Genomic DNA, 26,292 nt, shown 5'->3' with positions numbered 1-26,292 from the left:
TAATCGGAGTATTTCCACTCACCATCCTCTTGAGAATGGAAAAGCACTTCTTAAAGAGTTTGCAAAGACTCAAGGAAAAAAGTCCAACATGACTGCTATCAGATACACTTATTCACATGGAGAAGAGAAGGGTGGGAGCAGCTTTTTAAACAAGAATTCTATAAGACATCATGGAGTAAAAGCCAAGAGATATTCCTTGGGAACATGAATTCCCATGCAAAATCATGACAGTAGTTTTACTTCCTCATGCTTACTCCTTTGCAGAATGAATTGGAGGCTACAAAAGGGAAGAGATCAGCTGACATGAAAGCAGAGTCGAAGGCATGAACAAGAGAGGCAGACCATTCAAGAATCTTAGAGGTGAACTGGCAAACTGTGATGATGGTTTTAGAGTGGATGGGAAAAGAGAAAACAAAGTGTAAAAATTGATTTCAAAGAGCTTGACTCTAAGTGACTGAGTTACTAACAGAAATAGGGAAATATAATGGAAATAGAATTGGGGTGTGAGTTACTGCAGTGCTTGTCAGGTCTTCTGAGAGCCTATCCTCAACATAGAAATAAGATGCAGAAAGGGGACAAGAATAAGGGAAGTGTTAGTTAAGAGTAAAAGAAAAAAGGACAATAAAAAATAACTCATTTTTTTCAGTATCAAGACAGATTTTCTTTTTTAACTTTTCCCTTTCTTTGCCTATTTTGGGCCTGACATAGAATCAGTGAGGGGAAGAGAATATATCACTGAGCCTTTCAAACATAATTCATTACGAGACTGAGAGCACAGAGGTCAACATGTGCCTCTGCGAGATTATTTAGTAGAAACCATTAATGTAAAACCACTCAAAGAAAACCAAGAGACCTTTCCACAGTAATTCAGATGCCAAGAATGAAATGTTTGCATGCAGGCTTTGATGAGTATCAGGTTTAAAAAGAAAAAAAAAAACCTGAAAATAAATAATATCTGGTGACTGGCTCCCTGATAATATACTGTTGTCATGCAGGTCAATTAATAAAAATTTTCGTTCTTTATTTAGAAATGGGGTTGTGGTTGAGATGATATGAGAAAATGGCTCGAGAGGCACTATAATGAAAGAAATTAGTGGCATTAAAAATAGGAAGATTTGGTATGAGTAGGAAAATATGTTACACAGCAGTATCTAACAATATCAGAAAAAAAAGATCAATAGAATGTGTAATTATTATCAGACAGCATGATATCAGGAGAGAGCAAGAAAAACAAGTCTCCATAACCCAACAGCACACTCCACTCACTCACTGTGTGAACTGGGGCAAATTACTTTTCTTCCTCTCTAAAAAATAGGATAATATCTGCTTGTCAAGTTTGTTGTGTGGGGAATAAATTATGTATTATATGTGAAAGCATCAAGTCGAGTACCTGGCATGTGGGAGGTGACGAGAAGTACTACTTATCACTAGTACTTCTACTTAGTTGCATTTACCACGTGCATAAATGGGATAGGAATACATTCTTCTCTATTTAGTCAGTATTTCCCCATTATACTCTCAAAGTTCAGGATTATACATATTAACCAATTATGTCAGAACTGACATGTTACTGGTTTCTTTGCCTACTACTTCTTGGATGCCTGGTCTTCTCACTCTTAAACTCATTTTTTGTTGCTGCGGGTGTATATTCTTGAGTAATTCTTTCAGAGATGGTCTGTGGCTGGAAATTTCCTAAGCCACTGCATTTCCAAATGTTTTTAATTTGTTCTCAATTCTGAATGCTGTTTTTCTGACATATATGCTTCCAGGTTCAAAATTAATTTTTCTCAAGAAAGATGTAAAATACATAGTGTGTCAAACAGTGACAAGTGCTAAGGAGAAAAATGAAGCAAAGAAAAAGGATAGACTGTGGTGAGAAGCAAACGGGCAGAGAATGTGAGGAGCAGTTTCACGGGCATCTTCTGAGAAAAGCGCTTACTCTCAAAATAAGATGAGTGAGGAAAATAATCCCCATCATTTCTGCCTTTGACTTCTCAGTGTGAAAGTTTGTCGCAGTCACAGTCAGCTTACCGTCATGAGGGTCGAAGCCTGAGGACAAAGTGCAATATACAGTGGGTTTAAAAACATGAAAAGGGAAGAAATTGGAGACTTCCGTAATACTATTCATTTCTTTTGTTATGTAAGATACTCAATTTCTAATTTTTAAAAATTATTTTTTCTCTCCGAATGTTGAAGATTTTTCTTCATTCACGTCTACTGTGAGAAAAAGACAGTTTGATTTTTATACCTCCATAAGTAAGCTGTTTTTTATTTTTATTTTTTCTCCTTTCCAGAAGTTTTATCAGCTTCTTATTTATCCTTGAAATTCTTTTCTCAGTTTTTAAATTTTTAAATTTTTAATTTTTGTGGGTACATAGTAGGTGTATATATTTCCGGGGTACATAAAATATTTTGATACAGGCATGTAATATGTAATAATCACATCATGAATAATGGGGTATCCATCCCCTCAAGCATTTATCCTTTGTGTTATAAACAATCCAATTATACTTTTTAGTTATATCAAAATGTACAATTAAATTATTATTGACCATAGTTCCTCTGTACTATTATCAAATAGTAGGTCTTATTCATTCTTTCTAACTGTTTTTTATCCTTGGGATTTTGAACTTTCACCATGCCTTATTCAGGACAGGACATTTTTCTCCTTCTAGTTATAAAATTATTACTACTGTTTCATTTTCTCCATTCTTTCTAGAACTCTTAATAGGCGAGTTTATATGTCTAGGAGTAAATCTCATTTCCTTTGATTTTCTCTCAAATATTTTATCTGCTGTACATTATAGAGTATTTCCTTGACTTATTCTTCTGGTACAGTAAGTCTTCAGCTGTTTCCTTTCCATCATGCATTCTTTCATTCTGAAACTTTTGTTCTTGTTTTTATTTCCAAGAATTTTTATTCTCTGGTTGTTCTTTCTCTTCTTACTGGAACATCATTTTTATAACTTCTACTTTTGTCATATATAATTATTTTCTCTACCAACCTTTTGACTGGATATAAATATGTTTGTTGCCTACGTCAAGACTTGGTAATAACAAGCCCTTAGTGGATTTTAATTCACTTAACATATGCCTTCACACTTTTTTCTGATAACTTATATAAATATATAGTTTTATACAAATTTTATGTATTTTATGTATTTTCATCAGGGTTTTATTTGTAATGCAAATAATAAATTACTTGGGAGAGTATCTCAAATAAGAAAAGAACACTAGTAATGTAATTGCTCACCAAATTATGCAAATAGATATTTTAACAAGGAATGTATTCCTCACCTAACAAACAACTGAATTGTAGAAATTGCTAAGATCTTCATAGTTTTTTTAAGGTTAAAAGGTAGGATTTTATTTTCCCAACATGATAAAAAAGCATATGCTTCCTGGTTGAAAATACAAACACACACACACACACACACACACACACACACACACACACACAAAATACAGGAGAAAAAGGAGAAAAAAAATATTCAATATTTTCATGACTTTGAACTAGCTGTTTCATAGTGCTTCATTTAGAATTGATGACAGCATTGTTTTAAGCCCGATTTATTTTATACCTCATCTTTTATAAATATTATACACTTTAAATAAACATGGATTTACACATTTGCCAGAAAACTATAGTTCAGTTTTGAAGAGTTGTTTTTGGATACCTAATTATTATGCATTAATTACAAGTACTATTTAAACTGCTTGGACCAAAAGGGATATTTATTTTTACCCTAAACATTAGATTTATATGCCTTGTTACAAACTTAGCTGCCCAGAGATATTTTAAAGCAGAAACACATTAGGCAGCTGAGTTACTTTCCAAAGCATCCTTACTGAGCAGTGTTTTGAAGCCGCAGCACATGATATCAATAGAGTATTTTGATACAATTTTAACAGTCTTACTGCTTATCTCCTCCTGAAGGAGCAACAGTTAGGATAGTGTCAATAGTTCTCTTTAACAGAATAAGTGAATGGCAAGAATGTGTTTGACACTGCTATACAATAAAAATCCTAAAAAACCAAATTAACCATTCTAAAGGGATTGTCACAGACAATTTTATTGGTAGGAAAATATGAAAGTTTTCACAAGATTAAATCAAATATGTTTTGTTATTTCTTGCATTTTAATGTTCTTTTTATATAATTTGTTTTGTTTCATTTTGTTTTGTTTTTTTAGAGATGGAGTCTTGCTATGATGACCATGCTGGTCTTGAAATTCTGGCCTCAAGCGATCCTCCCATCTCGGCCTCCCAAAGTGCTGGGATTACAGGCTTGCAATGTATAGAATTTCATGACGACAACTTTGGTCCTTTTCCAAATGTATCCTCTGGGCCTGGGAATCTAGCCATGGACTTAGAGTCCATGGAATATTCTTGGAGTCCTCACTTAGTTCTTAGGTTCTGAGAAACCTGTGAAATGCCAAACCTCAGCAGTTGCCAGCAGCATATGGTGGCATTCCTCTAAATGGGTCAAGTCACCATGATCCTGGACACAGCCAGAGAAAAATAAAGTCATATTGGATCCTGGCTTGGGAGCTTTGTCACATAGATATTTTTTGTGTACTTCTTCGGATAGGAAAAAGAGCTGGACAAAGCACAGAAGTTGGAAGTGAAATAAAAGTGTTTTTATTTTTCCTACTGTCAGAAAAGAAGGGGATGGGAGCCATGGCTCACACCTGTAATCCCGGAACTTTGGGAGGACAAGGCAGAAGGATCAGTTGCGGCCAGGAATTTAAGACCAATCTGGTTTCTTTTATGGAGACCATGTCTCCACAAAAAAACAAAAATAAAAAAACAAAAAATAAAAAAAAAATGAAAACAGAAAATTGCCCTTGGAATTCTCTTGTGATAGAAAGAGCACTGTCCTTCCTAGGACATGGCTGGCTGTGTTTGCAGCTTCTGATAAATGTGGCTTTCTGACATCCTTCCAGAGAAAGCCTATGGGCCTATCTGAGAGACGGCCCCTCTCACAAACCATTTACTCTTCCAGATGTCCTCATTTTTCCTATGACCTGCTCTTGCCAACTTGGATGAATGACTTCACTCAAGGAATAAGGGTGAGAGCCAGATGCACCCACACTGTACTTAGTAACTTACCCATGCCACAACATTGGCCTTCCTTCACCTTTATGGACCTGACTTACTCCATGTTTCCCTGCACCCAGCATAAACTCAATCTCTGTCACAGTTCTTGACTGGAAAAAGCCTACAAAAACAATTCTTTGGGGAGAAGACCTCCCTTTAGATTTTGCTAGGAGGCCTCCTTAACCAACATAGGAAAAAAAAATGGTCCCTCCTAATGGAGTTCATTAATGCATGCAGAATGAGGCTGATTATTTATACTGAGTAATCTAAGTCCCAAGAAGAAAATATAACAGATCCCTTTAACAAGCAGAATGCCTGATACACTAGGGATAACAAATTGAAGACCTCAAGTAAGGACGTGGGTTGCTTTCCTTGAACCTCCCTGCACCAGAATAATCAGGTCTCCTTCATTCTAGGGCCCACTCTCCTATTCCAACAACCAGTCACTAAGTAAATTCTGGCTAAGTGAATGTTGCCTAATTCCATGGTAGCAGTGTAGCATGGGCTATGCTTAACTTGCTTTTGGCTACGGCCATACCCTTGTTGCTGTGTGTTCTCAACTTAATCCTAAACTCTGGCGACATCTCCAACCACCTTTTATTTTTGCACCTCCTTAAAAGTCTTGGTCAGTAGTTTTCAAACTTGACGGCGATCAAAACCATCTAAAGGTTCTGGTAAAACAAAACATGAGTTTCTAGGTCACGCTCTCAGTATTTCTATTTCAGTAGTAGGTCTGGAATGGAGTAGGGGTGGAGAAAAAGGATTTGCATTTTTAACAAGTTCCCAGATGCTGCTGATGCTGCTGGCCTAGGAACCAGAGGTTGAAAACTACCAGTCTAGACTAGACTCAAAATGTCAAATGTAGAGTTGTACTACATGGCAGTGTACAGCTCTCTTACCAAAATTTTACCCATCACTGATATTTGAGTGTCAGCTTGGCACCCAAGACTCTGACCTTGTTTTTGTTCACCAGACTCACACCAACTGCACCCACAGCTATGATCTTTCATTCATTATATTGTGTTAATGACCTTGACCTGTGTTGCCTCTCCTGGCTTGCCTTGCCCTGTTGTCGCACAAACTAATGACAAGCTATCATTTTAAATCCTTCCATGTGGAAGCAAAACTTGTCCAAAGGTAAAACTTGTCTACTCTCTACTTTAGTTCTCATAAATTATAGCAAAGCGCCAAAAAAAAAGAGCTCATTTTGCAGTAGGAAGAGCTCATTCTGGATTAAATGTCAACAGAGCATTGATGACATTAATTGAGACATTAGTTGAAATAATTTAAATTATAAAAAGATCAGGGTGTACGTGTGCACTAATTGTGAGAAGAAAGGAAGTTTAAAGAAAGCATACTTCTAAAATAAGCCAAAAAGTGAACAGGCCAAAATGAAGGAAAAAAGCTAAGCATGTAATTTGTCTTTTAATAGATTTAAGGAGGAGTCAAAGAAGGGTTTGAGAAATGGTTGTAAAGAAGATACACAAATGGCCAATAAGTACATGAAATAGTGCTCAATATCCTTAGTTCTTCCAGAAATGCAAATCAAAACCACAATGAGATGCCATTTCACACTCATTAGGAAGGCTATCAACAAAAAGGCAGATATTAATAAGTGTTAGTATGTGGAGAAATTAAAACCCTCATACATCAGTGATAGGAATGGAAATGCCACTTTGGAAAACAGTTAGTTCCTCAAAATGTTAAACACAGAGTTACCATATCACTCAACAATTCCACTGCTAGGATCTACCCAAGAGAATTGACAACACATGTCCACACAAAAACTTACATGCAAATATTCATAGCTGTTTTATGAGTCCATCTGCATTGCTATAAAGGAACACCTGAGGCTGGGTAATTTAAAAAGAAAAGAGGTTTATTTTGGCTCCCAGTTCTGCAGGCTGTACAGGAAGCACGGCACCAGCATCTGCTTCTGGTGAGGGACTCAGGATGCTTACGATCATGGTGGAAGGCAAAGGTGAGCCAGTATGCCGCATGGTGAGAGATGAGAGACAGAGCAAGAGAGTGAGGAAGAAATTCCAGCATCTTTTAAACAACCAGCTCTCACATGGACTCATAGAGTGATAACTCGCTCATTACTGTGAGGATGGCACCAAGCCATTTATAAAGGATCCACCTGCATGACCAAAACACCTCCCACCAGGCCACACCTCCAACATTGGGGATTACATTTCAACATGAGATCTGGAGGGGACAAACATCTAAACCACATCAGCTGCGTTATTTATAATAGCTCAAAATGGAAACAACTCAATGTCTATCAACTGATGAATGAATAACCAAATGTATATCCATCTAATGGAATATTATTTAGCCATAAAAAGGAAAGCAGTACTGATAAATGCTACAATCTGAGTGAAACATGGAAATCTTATGCTAAGTTAAGGAAAACAGAGACAAAAGACAATATAGTATATAATTCCATTTATATAAGATGTCCAGAATAGGCAAATCCACAGAGGCAGAATGTAGATTAATGGTTGTCAAGGAGTGGGGAAGGGGGAATGAACATTGACTACTAATGGGTATAGAATTTTTTTTAAGGCAACAAAAATATTCTGGAATTAGATAGTGGTGTTGACAGTTGTACAACTCTGTGAATGTGCCAAAACCACTGAATTGTACGCTTGAAAAAAGCTGTATTAGTCCATTCTCGTACTGCTATAAAGAAATACCTGAGACTGGGTAACTTATAAAGAAAAGTGGTTTAATTGGCTCATGGCTTCACAGGCTGTACAGGCAGCATGGCTTGGAGGGCTCCAGAAACTTATAATCATAGTGGAAGGCTAAGGGGAAGCAGGTACATCTTACATGGCTGGAGCAGGAGAAAAGAGAGAGAGTATGGAGGTGCTACACACTTTTAAACAACGATCTCATGAGAACTCACTATCACAGGAAGAGCAAGGGGGAAATCTGCCCCCATGATCTAAACAGCTCTCACCAGGCCCTTCCTCCAACACTGGGGATTACAATTCGATATAAGATTTGGGCAGAGACACAAATCCAAACCATAACAAAAGCTAAACAAAATAAACAAACCAAAAAAAAAAAAAAAGCAGAAGAAACGGTGCTGGACATGCCTGTACATTTAGGAACATGACAGTTAATAGATGGTGGATGGCTGCTTGAATAGATGAAATGGTTAATTATTTGATATTGACTATGTCCAGAATATGCAAAACACGGAAGGCAATACTTCTAAATAAGACCAGGAAAACAGAGTCTGTTACCTCCATGAAATCTGTCCAGGGGTGTTTTTAGTGCTACTGGAAAGAGTCAGATAAACTTTTGCCACTGGAGTCCCACTAGACAAATTCTCTGTGACTGCCTTTCCTACCAATAACTGGAAAGAACATATAGTAAGGAAAACTATGTGCCATACACAACTGCCTACAAATCTAAGGACTGAGAGCCACTTCCATTTTTTCACAAAGCTTGCTTGGATATTTCAGTGCAAACTAGTCAATTGACAGCAGTGAAAATGTACGTGGAGTTCATAAATACTGAGAGAGAGATGAACTACGGTGATGCTTGGAAAAGACACAAGTCCATCAGAAGATCTGAAGCCCTCAGATGTGGTTATGTTAGCTGATCACAGGGCTTTCTTTAGGAATAGAATTACAAAGAGTCTCCATAGAAAGCACAATGTTTTATTTTACAAATAAACTCTATGGAGAACCATCTTGGCATTAGAAAACATTAGGTCAAACATTCATAGGCAAAAGTTACCATCCTCTTAGGAACTGAAGTAGATCCCTTCCTATGTCCTTCTGGAAAGATTTTCAGAGTCTGTATGTCTTGGCCTTAGATTTGTTTGTCTTCATCAATATGTAAAAGTTGGAGGTTTTATGTGTGTTTATACATATGCATGTACTGTCAGCCACAAGCATGAACAGGCCAGGAACAGCTACCTCTGTGATGTGTATTAAGAAATGCTGGGAAGGTTTCTGCATCCACTAGTGAGGTGAGGACTTTGGATATGTCTCCCTTTGCACCCCTCTTCCAAACCTGGGCATAACCTGTCCTACAAAAGAAGATTAGAATTTTAGAGACACTAGGATTGTACAAAGAGAATAAGATGATCCTCACTGAGTGCTTAACATGTGGCAAGCACTGTTCTAAGCCTAAGGTTATTTTCATCTTTTCCTAACTTTAGCACTCACCAAGACCTAGTATTTAAAATACTTACAGAAAAGCAAAAAATATCTAGCTCTGGACTAAGATTGAACAGATGGACTTCTCCCTATTCCTCCTGCTAAATATAACTAAAAACCCTGGACAGTATACATAAAACAAATATAAGAAGACTCTGAAAGGTGAACAGAAGAAGGCAGCCCATAGGACCAACACGGTGATGAGTTTTCTGGGTGTTCTTTTTGCCTAACAGATTTCAGCCTGGGTCCCAAAGAAGCCAGCAACCCAGAAATGCTAACAAGAGCAGACTAAAAAATAAATAAATAAATAAATACCACCACCACCACCACCACCACCACCACCACCACCACCACCACCACCACCACCACCACCACTACCACCACCACAGGAAAGGGATGACCTAACAAAACAGAAAGATAAAAACTATCCTATTCCAACCATACAGCACAGACAGAGCCAAGGCTTCATTCCTTCCCCTGTCATCAAAGGTCCAGTGGGGAGCTGAGATTTCTACCTGCACCCCACTGTACGGAGGCACTTCCTGTCCTGAGTGGTATCAGAGGAGGCTGGTTAAGAAGCCAATTTCAGCCCTTGCTGGTGGTAACAAGCCCCCTCCCCATATAATGTCAGAGCAGACCACGTAGGAAGCTGGCACTTTTACTACCACTCAGCAGGCCTCCTCACTACTGGGTCAGCGGAAGCTAACTGGGGAGTAGTAACAAGATAATGTTTCCCCTCCCAGCCAAGGTGGCACTAGCTGAAGCCCAGCAGGGTCTGAAATCCCATCTCTTCTCAGCAGAAAGAAAACACCCCTGCCTCCCTGGAGTGTCAAAGGAAGCCGAAAGAGGAACTGGACCTTCACCCTACAACGTGGCAGTAATTAGGCAGAATCCCCTTTCCCTGTGAGTGTGATACAGTTTCAGAGAAAGTCTGCTAAGTCAAGATTTTAAAAAGATCCAGAGTCTTATAACATACAGGGTATTATAGAAAATCACTCATTATACCAAGAACCAGGAAAATCTCAACTCGAATTAGAATAGGCAATCAACAGACCCAACAAAGAGATGACACAGGTGTTAAAACTAAGATTTTAAAGGAACCATCATTTTTAAAAATGCTCCAATAAACAGTTATGTACATGCTTGAAACAAACAAACAAATAGAAAGTCTCAGCAAAGAAGAGAAGATGTAAAGAAGAACCAAATGAAAATTTTAGAACCAATAAATACAATAACTGAAATAAAAAACTCAGTGGCTGGACTCAATAGCATAATGGAGAGGACAGAGGAAAGAATCAGTGAACTTGAAGACAGAACAATAGAAATTATTTAAAGTGGAAAACAAGGAGAAAATAGAAAATAGGCTAAACAAACATCAAAAAAAAAAGAACAGAGTTTCAGGGACCTGTGAAACTATTACAAAAGATCTAAAATCATATCACTGAAATCTCAGAAGAACAGAAAGAAAGTGGGGCTAAAATAGTATTCAAAGAAATAATGACCGCAAATTTCCCACATTTGGCCAATGATATAACCTATAGATTCAAAAAGTTTAGTGAACTTAACTGAATAAAACAAAAAGGAATTCATGCTAAGACAAAACATAAACATCTGAAAACTAAAAACAAAGAAAAAATCTTGAATGCAGCAAAACAGAAATGAATCCTTATCTATATTGGAGAAAAACCATTTAAATTACAGTGGATTCTTCATCAGAAGTAATGGGGGCCAGAGGGGTCAGGTGATGTGGCTTACACCTGTAATCCCACCACTTTGGCAGGCCGAGGTGGGCAGATCACAAGGTCAGGAGTTCGAGACCATCCTGGCTAACATGGTGAAACCCCGTCTCTACTGCAAATACAAAAATCAGCCAGGCGTGGTGGTACACACCTGTAGTCCCAGCTACTCGGGAGGCTGAGGCAGGAGAGTCACTTGAACCTGGGAGGCAGAGGTTTCAGTAAGCTGAGATCACGCCACTGCACTGCAGCCTGGCCAACAGAGCAGAGACTCCATCTCTGAAAAAAAAAACAAAACAAAACAGAAACAAACAAACAAACAAAAGAAGTAATGGGGGCCAGAAAGAAGTGGCAAAATTGTTTCAAATGATAAAATTAAAACTCTGTCAAACCCAGAATCCTATATCCAGCAAACTTATCCTTCAGGAATGAAGGGAGAAATGAAGACATTCTCAGACAAAGGAAAACTAAAAGAATTTGTCATGAGCAGACCAGACCTACCCTACAAGAATGGCTAAAATTCTTGAAACAGAGAGGGTGTGATAAAGGAAATAATTTTGAGGCATCAGGAAACTAGAAAGAATAGCAGAAAAAGCAAAAATATGGGAGAATGGATGAACTAACTGTGCTTCATACAATGAAATACTATTGACCAATGAAGAATAATGAACATTGATACATGTGACAACATAGATAATATGAAAGACTTCATGCTGAACAAAATAGACACAGAGTACATTGTGTATGGTTCCATTTACGTTAATAAAAGATAAAATTATTCATGGTGATAGAGGTCAGAGCAGTGCCTTTGAGAAGTAAAGATTCACTGGATTGGCCATGAGGGAAAATAGAACAATAAAAATTACTTAATATAAAATACTTTCTGATGTGATGGAAATATTCTCCACATTGATTGATGTATGTACGTAATCAAAACTCCAGATGGTATATTTAAGATTTTTGCATTTTATTCTGTAAATTTTACTTAAATTCTTAAAACCAGAATGACTATATACTTTTTAAACAGAATAAGCAATAGCTCCATGTAAGTTCCAACCTATGATTTTCAAAGTAGAACATAAGTAATGGAAATTTTTGAGTGGTAATTTATTTCTCTATTCAGATGTAGGTTACATTGCAAATTACTTATGGTACAGCAAATTTAGAATCCATATTTGCTTCTTGATTTTTTTTATATTTGGAAATGAACCAATGTATTCAATAAAATATTTATTCCTAAACCACGTAGTTTGAAAGTTTTTTAAAAAAGAACCAAACATTTGATCTGTAGAAAATGAATTAAGTTTTACTTTTGCTTGTCATCACACACACACAAGGCAAAGGGGTACCTTCTCATTACAGTAATTTTCAGAGAGATGTTTAAAACAATAATTTATACCTGCTGGGGGACTGCTTCCTTGCAAATTGCTTTACTGCCCAACAAGCAGTAACACCAAGTTGACTCATTCCCTGTGGCAGGCTGTATTACCCAGAGATCCCCAAAACAATATGTCTCAGCTCATTTGCTTTTTGGCGATGTGGCCTTGCCACTCCTTTAACAAAAGCTGGAGTATAAATCCCTTCCCAATACTTAAAACCAATAAAATATCTTGAAATGATTCTGTAAAATCAAATATATTGTTACTATAGCAAAAAATTAGCAAGTTTCCATCCCAACACCAACAAAGAATTTGTGGCAGGGATTTAAATTCTCTACCTCTATCTATTTTCTCTTCTTTCTTCGAAGTAACAGAAACTTAGTATTTAGCTAAGTTGGCTGTTGCCAGACTTCCAACACACCTGTATCTATTTTCTCTTCTTTCTTTGAAGTAACAGAAACTTAGTATTTAGCTAAGTTGGCTGTTGCCAGACTTCCAACAGAAGGTGATAAGCCTCACCGGTTTTGCCTTGATCTCTTGGAATATTTGCTGTATGGATGCTCCTTCTAGGAACTTGACTCATTCCTTAACATGGATTATAATTACTTCTGACCATATTATCCTAAAAAAAAATAGAAGCCCCTGAAGTGTGATTTAGTTTTTGGGTTTATTTGGAGTCACACTTTAACAGTATGATCATCCTTCTTCCAAAGTTCACTGTTACTGATTCTGATGGCATTAATTTGACTGAGTCATGCCATAGTGTGTGTTGAAAATAGCAGACAAGCTATGGGAGTCTTCTGTCTAGATGTTTAAATTCCAGCTTTGCCACATACCATCTGGTGATCTTCGGTGATATTTTGAGACTTGCCTGTAAAATTATCACACTGAAACTTTATTCATAAGAATCCCTGAGATTATTTGAGATAACGATTAAAGTACAGTGTTTGACACAGGGTGTAAGTCCCCGTTTGTGTCTATTATTATTAGACACACTTCCTCACATATATAGAACATTATTTTATCTGTAGAGTAATTAAAGGCTTACTTTCCTTCTCTACACTAGGGCTGTTCTATTCCCTACATGCAAATGATAGGGTGTTTGGCAACTCAATTGCTGGTGGTCCTTTAGTCATATTATTGGGGTGCGTGGAAGATTCTACGTCATTATGCAGTGGAATCTTTTTCTTTCTTTAGCCTTAGGATAGTCACTCTAGTATAGAAATTCTCTAAGAAATGCTACCAGGAATTCCCATTAAAAAGCCTAACAAATGTTTTCCAACTAATGCATTATGTTCTGAATTTATAGGCACAATCTGAGCGAAAAAGGTCTTGGCAGTCATTTAATGGAATTATTACAAAGGCAAATTAATATGTAGATTATTGGACAGTATTCATTTCATCATACAGGAGCATTTTAAAATTAGTTTCAGAAAAAGGGCACTCCATAATAAACTTTTAATTTCAAGAGTTGCACAAGGTAAGGGCTGAAAATTATAATAGGCCAGGTACCATGTCATCTCTGATATACTACAACACTTCTTTATGAGTACATTACAATTCAGAGAGCTAATAATAAAAAGAAGTGATGCTGAGATGATAAATTGATGCTATGCAATTAGACCTATTAGAATTCACAAGCGTCGACAGGCAATAATCAAACCCTTTTCATGCTGCCCATTGCAATTATCTTTGCACTTAAGAATCAACAAAGCCCATAATGACTTGCACTCGATTAAAGAATTCATGAGAAATGGAATTTTAATTAGCGTGTGGAAAATTTGGGCCATTTATTACTTTACAGGACAACAAATTGTGGAAACTAGTTGGGAAGTTAAAAACAAGTGATAGATGCTTGGCTGGTCATGGTGAGAAAATTGGACAATGAAAATTTCTAATAGTGCCCCCCCCACCAAAAAATTATGATTAATAAAGTAAAACCTATTATTGGGGAAGGGAGTTGTAAGTGCATCATTGATATCATGGTTGATTGATACACAGACATTAAATCCATTCCCAATTTTGACTTTCCCAAAGCACAATATTTTATACCATTCACACTCACATACACACAAACGTAGTCACTTATACACCACCTACATCAGAATCAATGAATATCTATTCATTACTATCTGTGTGTAAAAAATAAAGTATATAATCTTAGAAGAAGTGAGATTATTAATTTAACATAGGATTTTTAAAAGTTCAGTGAGTGGAGATTTTCCTTACTCAATTTGCAGATTTTTGTGTTATGAAAAACTGCTATGCAATGGCTGTTTTTAATGATGTTTATTCATGAAACATGTTTTATTGTAATGCACTTGACCTTGGACTAGAAGATTAAATTATCTTAGTTTAGTTCATTTCAGATATAAATAACAGCTTTTGGCAGTTAACACATAAGTTAATGGAAATTGATATTTATCTAAAGTTTCCTGGATATTGAGTAAAAGGTACCATGTTTATAAATAGAAAATGTAAAGTGCCAATTTACAATGCAGTCAATTTAATAACATATTTCTCATGCTCAATTTATCATCTGATGTGAATCTAAAGTACAAATAGTCAAGGAATTATCCACAATCACTGCTGCACTCTGTGACTAAATGAAAACAAAACAAGACTGAATACAATGGCCCTTCCCACTCGGTTCATAAAACAACCAGGAAAAGAAATCAATATTTATGAAAATAAATCATTGATTCAATCCCCAAACAAAGCCAAATTGTACATGAACAATTCTGGAAGTTATCTGTCTCTTATTTAAAAACCTCATTTACTTTGTTGTTAAAAATTATACTAATTTGCGATGTAAGATTTGAATGTCTAAAATGTGGAAAATATTTGAATAAAAATCTATCCAATGTGGCATCAGATATTTTAACTTTATGACAATTTGAAAAACCAAATGTGTGATTTCTACAACAAAAAATTAACAAGTTCCCATCCCAATATGAACAAAGAATTGTGGCAGGGATTGAAATTTTCTATCTCTATCTATTTTTTCTTCTTTCTTCAAAGTAACAGAAACTTAATATTTAGCTAAGTTCACTGTCGCCAGGAATAAAATGTTACATTTTTCAGTAGTCCATGCCAGTAGATGTGGTCATGTGACCAAGTGTCTCATAGAGCTTCTGGAAAAGCTAAAAACATCAAAATGATTTCATTTTGCTCTTCTGACTTTCCTTTTTCTTTCTGTCTACACTGACGTACTCTAACCTGATGACGGCTGGAACTCCAGCAGCCATCTTGGGTCATGAGGTAGATAAAAATATCATAATACCTTTCAATTATAGGAAGTTTTACACAGTAATTTGCATAATTCTACCATGCACATATTTTCCCACTTGAGTTGTAGGAACCCAGCAAGATAGGTCATTAAACAGTTTGTTTCTTTCCTTTCTTTTATATGCTGCTTCTTCCTGGGTTAATGTGATTATTTTAAATCATTTTAAAAAATAGATGAACTTAAAAGTACAATTCCAACAAGGCATTTAGAGAAAAGAAATATTAATGTGTAAAAACCATGGGCTGAGTCAAGTATTGCAGATGAATACTAAATTTAGTGTTGAGCTTCCAGGCAGCTAAAGAAAGAAATACACGAAGTTGTCCAAAGAGACAATCTGCTCTTTTCTTAACCTGATAGTAAATTTAAGGACGTCTACCTCGTTGAACTCTCATATAAGGGATATTGAATGACATAGTGGATATCTTAAGCAGTAGTTATGCAAATGGTGCAGAAAACATTCTGCATATAGCCACCACACTGTCATCAAAGAACCAGAGGGTATATCATTATCTCTTGATTTGGAACAAGATTTCTCCATGTAGCTAAAATGATATGACTTCAGCATAGTCTACTTTTTATACGGTTCAATTTTAGAGCATCTAAAAGAATAAGTGGTTCGTCTGGTCCTTCAAATGTCTCTTCCAAATATCATGCACCATGAGTGATCTTTGAGTGATATTCAGGTTCAGGTATCAGTTCCCTTATGACCACCAAAACAATACTGCCCTAGATCCAAGAAATAGGTGCCCCTTCCGTGGGTCCTGTATTTTATACACATGCCAATTTACTTTGGTCGCTGGGATTCAGTGTTCAGCTCTGGCAGAATGTGATGTATAATCCTAAACATCTGATCTCATCATTAACACTGTTCAGACCCCAGAGAGGTGCTTACATCTCTTTTCCTGTATCTCAGAATAAAAGGAGACTGCATTTGAATGTCACAAAGGGTTGTGGATTGTGCAAATGCAGACATCAAAGATGGACACCCTTTCAGAGTGGAGGGAGGACTTAGCAATAGAAGTGCTTAGGTAAGGGGAAAAATAATTAATTAACCTGTCAAATCCTTTCTCTAAAATACCTTAAGTGCAAAAGATTCTCAAATAATAAAGTGTTGTTTCCTAGGAGAAACAACTATCCATCTCAATTTCTTTCATGTAACAAACTGTGGTCTTGGGCAGTATTCGTGAATTAGAGTTGAATGTGTGACAGTTGCACGTGTTGGCTAAGTCACCTATTGCAATAATAAGCAATTTGTATCATTGTCTCATGTACTTGTCGGCTTAATGTATAACTACCAAATGTTTATCCACATGGCATTAGTTGCCCATTTGTACTCTTGTCCTGGGTCCTGCGAATGTTAGAGAAGACATGGCCAAAATAGTTAAAACTTATGTGTCAAATTAAAAGTGTATTCATCTGCTTGGTATGTTAGATATCTGGGGAGGGGGACACTCATCATTTGGCTTATTTTACAGGTGAGGAAACATATCTGTAGAGAAGCTCTGTGTCAGAGAACCCGGTTTCCTTCTAGACAACCTAAGAGACTTTCCACTAACCCATGTTTCATCTCACCATAATTAACTTTTGCTTTATGTCCGAGATGCAGGGAGTTTGAGTACTTCTAAATTAATGCTACCCAAATTATGGTTTGCAGATCAGCAGCAGCAGCAGCAGCAGCAGCAGCAGCAGCAGCAGCAGCACCTGGGAGCTGGTTGGGAATTCAAAATCTTGGGGCCCTACCCTAAACCTGCTAAATCAGTCTCTGGGAGTAGCATTGGAAATCTGTGTTTAATGAGCTTCCTAGTGAATTCTTTATGTACTCCCAGTTGAAAATTTACTTCTAACCCCTTGTTACTCAAAGTGTGGTCCATGGTCTAGCAACAGGGGCATCTCCTGAGGGCTTGTTACAGATGCAGAATCTCAGGCCCACTGAATCAGAATCTGCATGTTAAAAAGATGTATAGGGGATCTGTATAAACATTAAAGTTTGAGAAGCGCTGCTCTGATTGTATCTGTAACTTAAACAAATACCAGTTAGATTACCTATAGTGAAATCTCATAGATTTAGTCTCTGAACTACAAATCGGGATCATGCCTTGTGCCATTTTATAACTTTCTAGCACACGGAGTTTAAATAAACTGTAATGATTGCTAGCAAATAGCACAACCTGGGATCCTAGTGATCCCCTTACGTAGTTAATATGGTTTCACTTAGTTTCATCATTTTAAGTCTACTCAGAGAGTGGCACATGTTGCTTAGCCATTTAGAAATTTAAACATGATACAACCATACTGGTGAATGAGTCTTTTAAAGCCTCCGCATACCTTGTAGTCATCTACTAACAGTGATTTGATCTTTTCTCACCTTTACCCCACCAAAAATGAGGTAATTGGGTGACAGGGTCAAACATTGCAAAGAAAACCAGATTGAAAAAATAAGAGTACGGCAATTTGATCCAAAGGAAGGTGACTGAATATATAGTCATCAAAGCAGCATGTGAAGTTTCAGTATTTAAATCAGTCACCAGTGAATTCCCGGAGGGTGGGGGAGACTATCTGAAACCTCAAGTTTTTTACTCCAGTTTTTTCTTCTTCAACTTATGACCCAGTATGCTGATGAAACAAGGCCTTGGCTGAAACTACGAAGGCCGCATTTCAGAGGTTAAGATAAATTCGGAGGCAGGTTCTTGATAAGAAGATAATTTTTCTCCTCTTATTTTTAATGGTTATTTACTGTAATAAATGTTTAAGTGTTTAGACCTGAAAATAACTACAATCTGAGTTGGTATCATTATGAATGACATCTTCAGAAGTGAACTTTTCAACTTGACTTCTGCCTCATTATTGAATAGTAGGTGCTGCATGCTTTTTATATTCCTGTCCCTGGATGCTAATGATAGTAATGACCAAATGCTTAGAGGATGCTCAAAGGGTTGTGGCTACTTTTTGTTTCTGTTAAGTGCTGTAACAACTTATTTGGTCCTCATTTTCACAAAACACAGAAACAGAGGTAAAATAATTTAACAAACTTTAAAACAGCATGAACAAACTGGAAAATATTTCCATAAGCAAATATGACAAATGATTAATGTATTTAATCCATAAAAAGTTCATGTACACCAATAGAAAATATCTATTTCCCCAATAGATACTTGAAAAAATGTTAATTATAATTTTAGTAACAATTATAACAAAGTCGTTTAACGGCTCTTTACCACTGCCAGGAATTGTGCTAAGTATTATGCTTATAATATCTCATTTAATTCTTACTACTCTGTGAGGTCTTCATTATTATCGTCATTTTGCAAATGAAAAAATGGGAATTCAAAGAGGTTAAATAAGTTACCTGGAGTCACACATACATACATTTACACAGTGTTTTTGTTGTTGTTTGTTTTTTGTTTTTTTGAGACAGGATTTTTTCTGTTGCCTAGGCTGGAGTGCAGTGGTGCGATCACAGCTCACTGCAGCTTTGACCTCCCAGGCTCAGAGTGATCCTCCCACCTCAGTCCCCCAAGTAGCTGGGACTATAGGCATGCACAACCATGCCTGGCTAACTTTTTTAACTTTTTGTAGACATGAGGTCTCTATATTGGCCGGGTTGGACTCAAGTAATCCTCTTACCTCAGCCTCCCAAAGTGCTGGGATTGCAGGCATCAGCCACTGCACTTGGCCTACAGTGCAGATTAATGTTACACCTGTCCAGTTGCCACTATCTAAAAGGATGTGGATCATGCACAAAAAAAAAAAAAAAAGAAGTCCAGATGCTAATTCACATTTGAAAAAAAATGCTCAATGAAGCCACTATTCAATGACATTAAATTTAAAACAACTATTAGAAAAGACTGAACAATCTATGAAACTCGCACCTAGTCAGGAGGCCATGAGATAAGCACACATAAGCACTGGTGGGGTCACATATCAAGAGCCTTTGATATGCTTCTAGTTCCCAGCAGATTGCTACACTCTACGGAGTCTCTTCTATGGAAATAATTTTGTAAATGTAAATTGTGGGGTTCATAAAAATTGCCCTCACAGGATTCTACACAAAAGAGAAAATTGGGAAAAAATAAACTGCCAACCACAAGGGAGCAGTGAAACGAATTATGGTCCATTAACCCAAAGGAATATTATACCATTATTAAATAATAATTATGAGAAAGTTTACACAGGATAATACTAATGATATAGTATTTTATTGAAAACATGAAGACACTCAGTTGTATATCCAGTGATCTCTAGTATACAAATGTAAATAAACAGGTATAAAAAATAAGAAAAATGCCAAGTGTCAAATGTAAGCAATAATTATCTCTGAGCAGTAAATTTATGACAAATTTTTGCTTTTTATTATGCCTTCTAATAAACATATTCACTTAGAACTGATGCATTTGCAATGTTTATAATTAGAAAATTAAGAACTACCTTAACTTTTAAAAATTGCAAACTTCTGGCCAGGCACAGTGGCTCACACCTTGTAATCCCAGCACTTAAGGAGGCTGAGAGGCTGGGTGCGGTGGCTCATGCCTGTAATCCAAACACTCTGGGAGGCTGAGGCGGGTGGATCACGAGGTCAGGAGTTCGAGACCAGTCTGGCCAACATAGTGAAACCCCGTCTCTACTGAAAATACAAAAATTAGCCGGTGTTGTGGTATGCGCCTGTAGTCTCAGCTACTCAGGAGGCTGAGGCAGGAGAATCGCTTGAACCCGGGAGGTGGAGGTTACAGTAGGCTGAGACTGAACCACTGCACTCCAGCCTGGGTGACAGAGCAAGACCCTGTCTCAAAAAAAAAAAAAAAAAAAAAAAAAAGGGAGGCCAGGCCAAGGCAGGAAAATTGCTTGAGTCCAGGAGTTCAAGACCAGGCTGGGCAACATGGCAAAAACCCGTCCCTACAAAAAATATAAAAATGAGCCAGATGTGATGGTGTGCACCTCTAGTCCCAGCTACTCAGGAGGGTGAGATGGGAGGATTACTTGAGCCCAGAAGGCAGAGGCTGCAATAAGCCATGATCATGCCACTGCACTCCAGCCTGGGCAATAGAGAAAGACCCTGTCTCAAAAATAAAGTAAAATAAAATAAAGATTGGAAACTCCTAAAAATAATCACAGAAAAAGTAAATATCAAAAAACTATTTAGGGGGACTTAGGGAAATTAAAAAGAATACTCACTTAAAAAAAGTGATAAGCATTAAATCTAAACTCTATAAAATTTGGCTGTAGGCCAGAGATTCAGTTATCTGGTGGGTAGTCTTATTCCTGTTCCCTTAAATTAAGAAAGGCTTATATCTCTCAATACAACTAAAATACAATACTTTAAAAATATTTTAAACATTTCATTGTTGCCTAATGGTAACACACAATAATGAGATATAATCTATTTAAAACACTAAGAATATCATTCAAAGTTTAAAAATCTATAAAATTATAAAAACACGTATATATATATACTTTTTTAATTATCAGCAATATTTACTAGTATTCTCTTTTTGTGTAAAATATAGAAAAGTAAATTTTCTCCTTTGGGATGTCATTTTCATGATGAACACTGAAACCAAACTTTGAGCAAAAAGCCCTTCATGGTTAACTGACAAACTAAATGAAGAAAAGATTAAAGGTAACTTAAAAAAAGTCACTCATATATGGGGAACAGGGAAACTCACCAGCGCATGCAAAGGAGAACCAAACCAGACATGAAGAGAATTAATACAAATTAATGACCTTATAAGAGTGAGCAAAATACTCACCTGCATAAACTGGCTCTATGCGACCTCTCCTGACTGTTGAGTTTCCAAAAAACGTGCTCTTTGGATACCTGAGGCCCAAAGGGCTCCAATTTTTAAAGGCTTTTTATGTAGTCTTTCCAAAATGTGGCAAATGCATCCCTGGTAAAGCCTGAGCCCGTCATCTGCTTCTCTGATAGTGGCATATCTGGTATGGATAAGACTCAGGCACTTCAAGGCAGAAGCGAGGGGTAGAGAAATATTATGGGGTGGGTGAAGTGGGTACTTCCTGATTTCAAGTACACATTGTACCTTCTTCACAGTTATCCCTCTGCTCAGTCCTGGCCAACAATGTAACATAATTTAAAAACCACTGTCAAAAACATATCCAAAACTTGCAACAGGTGAAAGTGTTTTTGCAGAGTAGTGTTTGGCTTGGCTTACTACTGATTGGACTACTTTACAACTCTTAGAATGCAGACGTTAACCCATAGATTTTTGTCCAGTAGAGATGCAAATTATTTCTTTTCAATGGAAGGTATAATCCCAAGGATTATGGTTTCTGATCCTCTAAGACATTCACCAATTTTGTATCTAACCCAGAAATCTTATTCTAACATCTCGGGTAAAATTGCCATATATCTTAGCTCCTCAAATGCTCCTTAAGACTGATTTTAACATCTTACTAGTCTCCTTATTAATTAATGAATTAAATAATGCATTTGTTGTATGTTCTTGTTGTATTTGTATGTTATATTTTTAGTTTTTTTGAAATCAATTCTTTTTTTTTTCATTTTCTAATCTTCAACTTCTATTTTAAGTTCAGGGGTACACGTGCAGGATATGCAGGTTTGTTACATAGGTAAACATGTGCTATGATGGTTTTGCTGCACAGATCATTCAATCACCTAATCACCTAGCTATTAAACCCGGCATCCATTAGCTATTGTTCCTGATGCTCTCCCTTTCCCTAGTCCACTCTTAAGGGCCCCAGTGTGTGTCATTCCCCCATGTGTCCATGTGTTTTCATCATTCAGCTCCCACTTATAAGTGAAAACATGAAGCGTTTGGTTTTCTGTTCCTGCATTAGTTTGTTGAAGATAACAGTTTCCAGCTCCATCTATATCCCTACAACAGACAAGATCTTGTTCCTTTTTATGGCTGCGTCATATTCCATGGTGTATATGTACCACATTTTCTTTATCCAGTCTATCATTGATGGCCATTTGGGTTGATTCCATATCTTTGCTACTGTGAATAGTGATGCAATGAACATATGCATGCATGTATCTTTATAACAGAATAATTTACATTCCTTTGGGTATATATCCAGTAATAGGTTTGCTCGGTCAAATGGTATTTCTGCATCTAATCTTTAAAGGATCGCCACACTGTCTTCCACAATGGTTGAACTAATTTATACTCCCACCAACAGTGTAAGAGTGTTCCTTTTTCTCTGCAACCTTACCAATATCTGTTGTTTTTTGACTTTTTAACAATGACCATTCTGACTGGCATCAGATGGTATCTCACTGTGGTTTTGATTTGCATTTTTCTAATGACCAGTCATGTTGAACTTTTTTTTCATATGTTTGTCGGCTGCAAGTATGTCTTCTTTTGAGAGGTGTCTGTTCATGTCCTTTGCCCACTTTTTAATGGAGTTGTTTTATTTCTTGTAAATTTGTTTAAGTTTCTTATAGAATCTGGATATTAGAACTTTGTCATGGATAAATTGCAAAAATTTTCTTCCATTCTGCAGGTTGTCTGTTCACTCTGATCATAGTTTCTTTTGCTGTGCAGAAGCTCTTTAGTTTAATTAGACCCCATTTGTCAATTTTTGCTTTTGCTGAAATTGCTTCTGGTGTTTTTGCCACAAAATCTTTGCCTATGCCTTTGTCCTGAATGGTATCACCTAGGTTTTCTTCAAGGGATTTCACAGTTTTGGGTTTTACATTTAAGTCTTTAATCAATATTGAGTTAATTTTTGTATAAGATGTAAAGAAGGGGTCCACTTTAAATTTTCTGCATATGGCTAGCCAGTTCTCCCAGCACCACTTATTAAATAGGGAATCCTTTCCCCATTGCTTAGAAAACGATTCTTTAATACCACAAAAGTTAAAACTGAAAGACTTCTTACAAAATAATTTGCCTATACTCTTAAAAATTTCAAGATTATGAAAGAAAAAAGGATTAGGAACCACAAGGCTGGAAGAACATGACAGCTAAATGCAAACAGTAACTCTGGAGTGGATCCTGCACTAGAAAAGTGTTTTTCTTCCTTCCACTGAAACAGAAATTAGTGAAAAAAATAAGGAATACTAAGATCTAAAGGTTAGATAATAGCATTTAATCAATGCTAATTTCATGGTACTGACATTATGTAATATAATTGTTTTTAAGAAATATTCTCTAAAATATTTAAGGGTAAAGAGCACCAACTCTGCAAGTTACCTCAAATAATTCAGGAGTTAATAATATATACATATTATTGATGTTATGGAATGATTAAAAAACATGGTAAAGATAGATTTCACTGAGAAATCAGTGAAGGGTGTACTAGAATTATTTGCGTTATTTTTACAACCCTTCCGTAAGTCTAGAAGTTTTCAAAGTAGAAGATTAAAAATAATGCTACATAAATAAGAATCAGTTAAAGCATGCATGAAATCATGTAATCAAGGTCATCCATAACAACACTAATAAACTCTGATTTAACACTGTATGGTTGATACAATTCTTTTCCTTCCCTTTATTATCTAGCTTTACCTGACTGATTTCTGGAAGAAGCTTTTTTTTTTTTTTTTTTTTGAGACAGAGTCTCGCTCTGTCACCCAGGCTGGAGTTCAGTGGCTCAATCTCAGCTCACTGTAACCTCTGCCTCCTGGGTTCAAGCGATTCTCCTGCCTCAGCCTCCCAAGTAGCAGGGATTACAGGCACCCGCCATCATGCCTGGCTAATTTTTGTATATTTGGTACAGACAGGGTTTCACTATGTTTGCCAGGCTGGTCTTGAACTCCTGACCTCAGGTGATCTGCCTGCCTTGGCCTCCCAAAAGTGCTGGGATTACAGGTGTGAGCCACCACACCCAGCCTACCTGACTGATTTCTTTTAAACTTTCATGGTATAAACATTTTCTCCCCCAACTGAAGCATGGAAAGATTCAGCAACCGTCATCTCCTTACTAATCTGGTGATTTTGCCAATACCTGGTGCTGCTTTTTACTATAGACACCAGATTGGAGATTTTCTAACTTGCTCCTTGGGACATAAACACCAAGAGAGGGCTGTGAGAGTAGGAGAATGAAGGAGTGACAGCGGGGCTGGGGAAATGAGAGGATGAGGGTGGGAGCCAGCGTGCAAGATGGCAGGCTATTTATTCATCATTCATCTCCCATTTCTTCCTTTCTTTCCTTGAGTCAGGGTTTTGTTCTGTCACTCAGGCTGGCTAGAGTGCAGTGATAGGGCTCACTGCAGTCTCAAACTTCTAGGCTCAAGAGTTCCTCCCACCTCAGCCTCTCAAGTAGCTGGGACTACAGGTGTGTGCCACTACACTTGGCTAAGTTTTTTATTTTTATATTTGTAGGCATGGGCTCTTGCTATGTTGCCCAGGCTAGTCTCAAACTCCTGGCCTCACATCATCCCCCCACCTCAGCCTTCCAAGCATCTCCCAGTTCTATCAACTGTATGCTAGCTACCATTCTTTTCTCTGAAGTCTGTCTTGATATTATACTACAGTTCAAGCAGAAAGAGCTATTTGGGAAGAAGCAACTATGGCTCTTTCTGCTAAGTTAATTTGATATAGATTTTGGAAGAACTTCTTTTAAAGTAATACTCTAATACATATTTCTATAGACTCAGAAAACTTATAAGAAAACAAGATAAAGAAAGAAGTAAAGAAAAAGAATAAAGGAGAGAGAAGAGAAAGAAGATGGGAGGTAACTACACAAACAGGCAGACCTAGAGCCCGCTGATGACCAGTGGACGTATTCTCATGCACAATCGAAAACTCAGATTTGCTTCTTCAATGACACCAGCTTTCAACCAGGCCACCAGGACAGCACAAAGCTGACAGCTCTGTCTCTGTTAATAAAGACTCAGAAATAGCTTAGCAGTGTGTTTTGACACCAAAAACTCACTGCGGAGTTAGAGATCAGTTTGTTAGGAACGTTGCAAACTATAAAAATCTAAAAGCTTTTTAAATATTAATAGCACTTGAATGGTTTTCTCCCAGATGGCCACAAAGCTGACTATAGTTCTCTCCTAGAACCCTCTGCTGTTTATCCTCTAAATGTCCCCAATATAAAACAGTTTTAATCTTTTGTTGCTGCTGTAAAACTTGATCTACTGTGGAACAACATAATTAGGTGTCAGTGTCTGGATGTATGGAGTGAGAAACAGAATAATCCAGGATGTATGTCACTAATAATTTAGTTTATGGCTCAGTGATAATGGGACCCCTGATTATTAGCAGGATGCCTGGCACTGGAGGCTTCTTAGCTTGAAGCCCAGGTGTGTGGACATATGAGGTGGCAGAGGTGGTGCTGGTAGGAGCACGTTTGCCTCACTTTTTGCCTATCTCTTCTAGTTCATTTGCCTGTTAAAGGTCTACATCACTCTCACAGTACAATTTTAATGTAAAGCCAACTAGAAAGGAACAACAGTTTGATTTGAAAGATTTGATGTTCCGTTGTACTTGTTCTTGTGAAAATTATGAAAAGGTTGTGAATTAAAATGTAATTGACAGAGAGCTACTGTCTTGATGTTATGGCTTGCTGGCAGTGTTGGAAGGCCAACCCAGAAGGGGATCCAAGTTACATGTACAAACAATGAGAGTTATGAACAGAAAGGAAGAGGCGGAGAGGAAGGAGTGAAGACAGAGGAGACGAAAAAGG

General features: G+C 37.1%; 1 protein-coding gene and 1 long non-coding RNA gene across 7 annotated transcripts in view; one reads left to right on the top strand and one right to left on the bottom strand.

Moving 5' to 3' along the window:
* The window catches only part of MACROD2 (mono-ADP ribosylhydrolase 2), a 2,087,937-nt gene that overhangs the window by 832,542 nt on the left and 1,229,103 nt on the right, over positions 1–26,292 (bottom strand). The gene's annotated exons all lie outside the window — the stretch shown is intronic.
* Positions 265–26,292, top strand: LOC129529212 (uncharacterized). Of its 2 annotated transcripts, none has more exons than XR_008674675.1 (3): positions 265–360; positions 25,253–25,335; positions 26,180–26,292. It is a non-coding gene; the product is annotated as an uncharacterized lncRNA (long non-coding RNA). The 2 variants fall into 2 exon arrangements; XR_008674676.2 differs by having other exon boundaries at positions 26,145–26,285.

The sequence above is a fragment of the Gorilla gorilla genome, chromosome 21, assembly GCF_029281585.2.
Source record: "Gorilla gorilla gorilla isolate KB3781 chromosome 21, NHGRI_mGorGor1-v2.1_pri, whole genome shotgun sequence".
Classification (NCBI taxonomy): domain Eukaryota; kingdom Metazoa; phylum Chordata; class Mammalia; order Primates; family Hominidae; genus Gorilla; species Gorilla gorilla.
The sequence above is the reverse complement of the archived record's forward strand: the minus strand, read 5'-3'. Positions and strand labels throughout refer to the sequence as shown.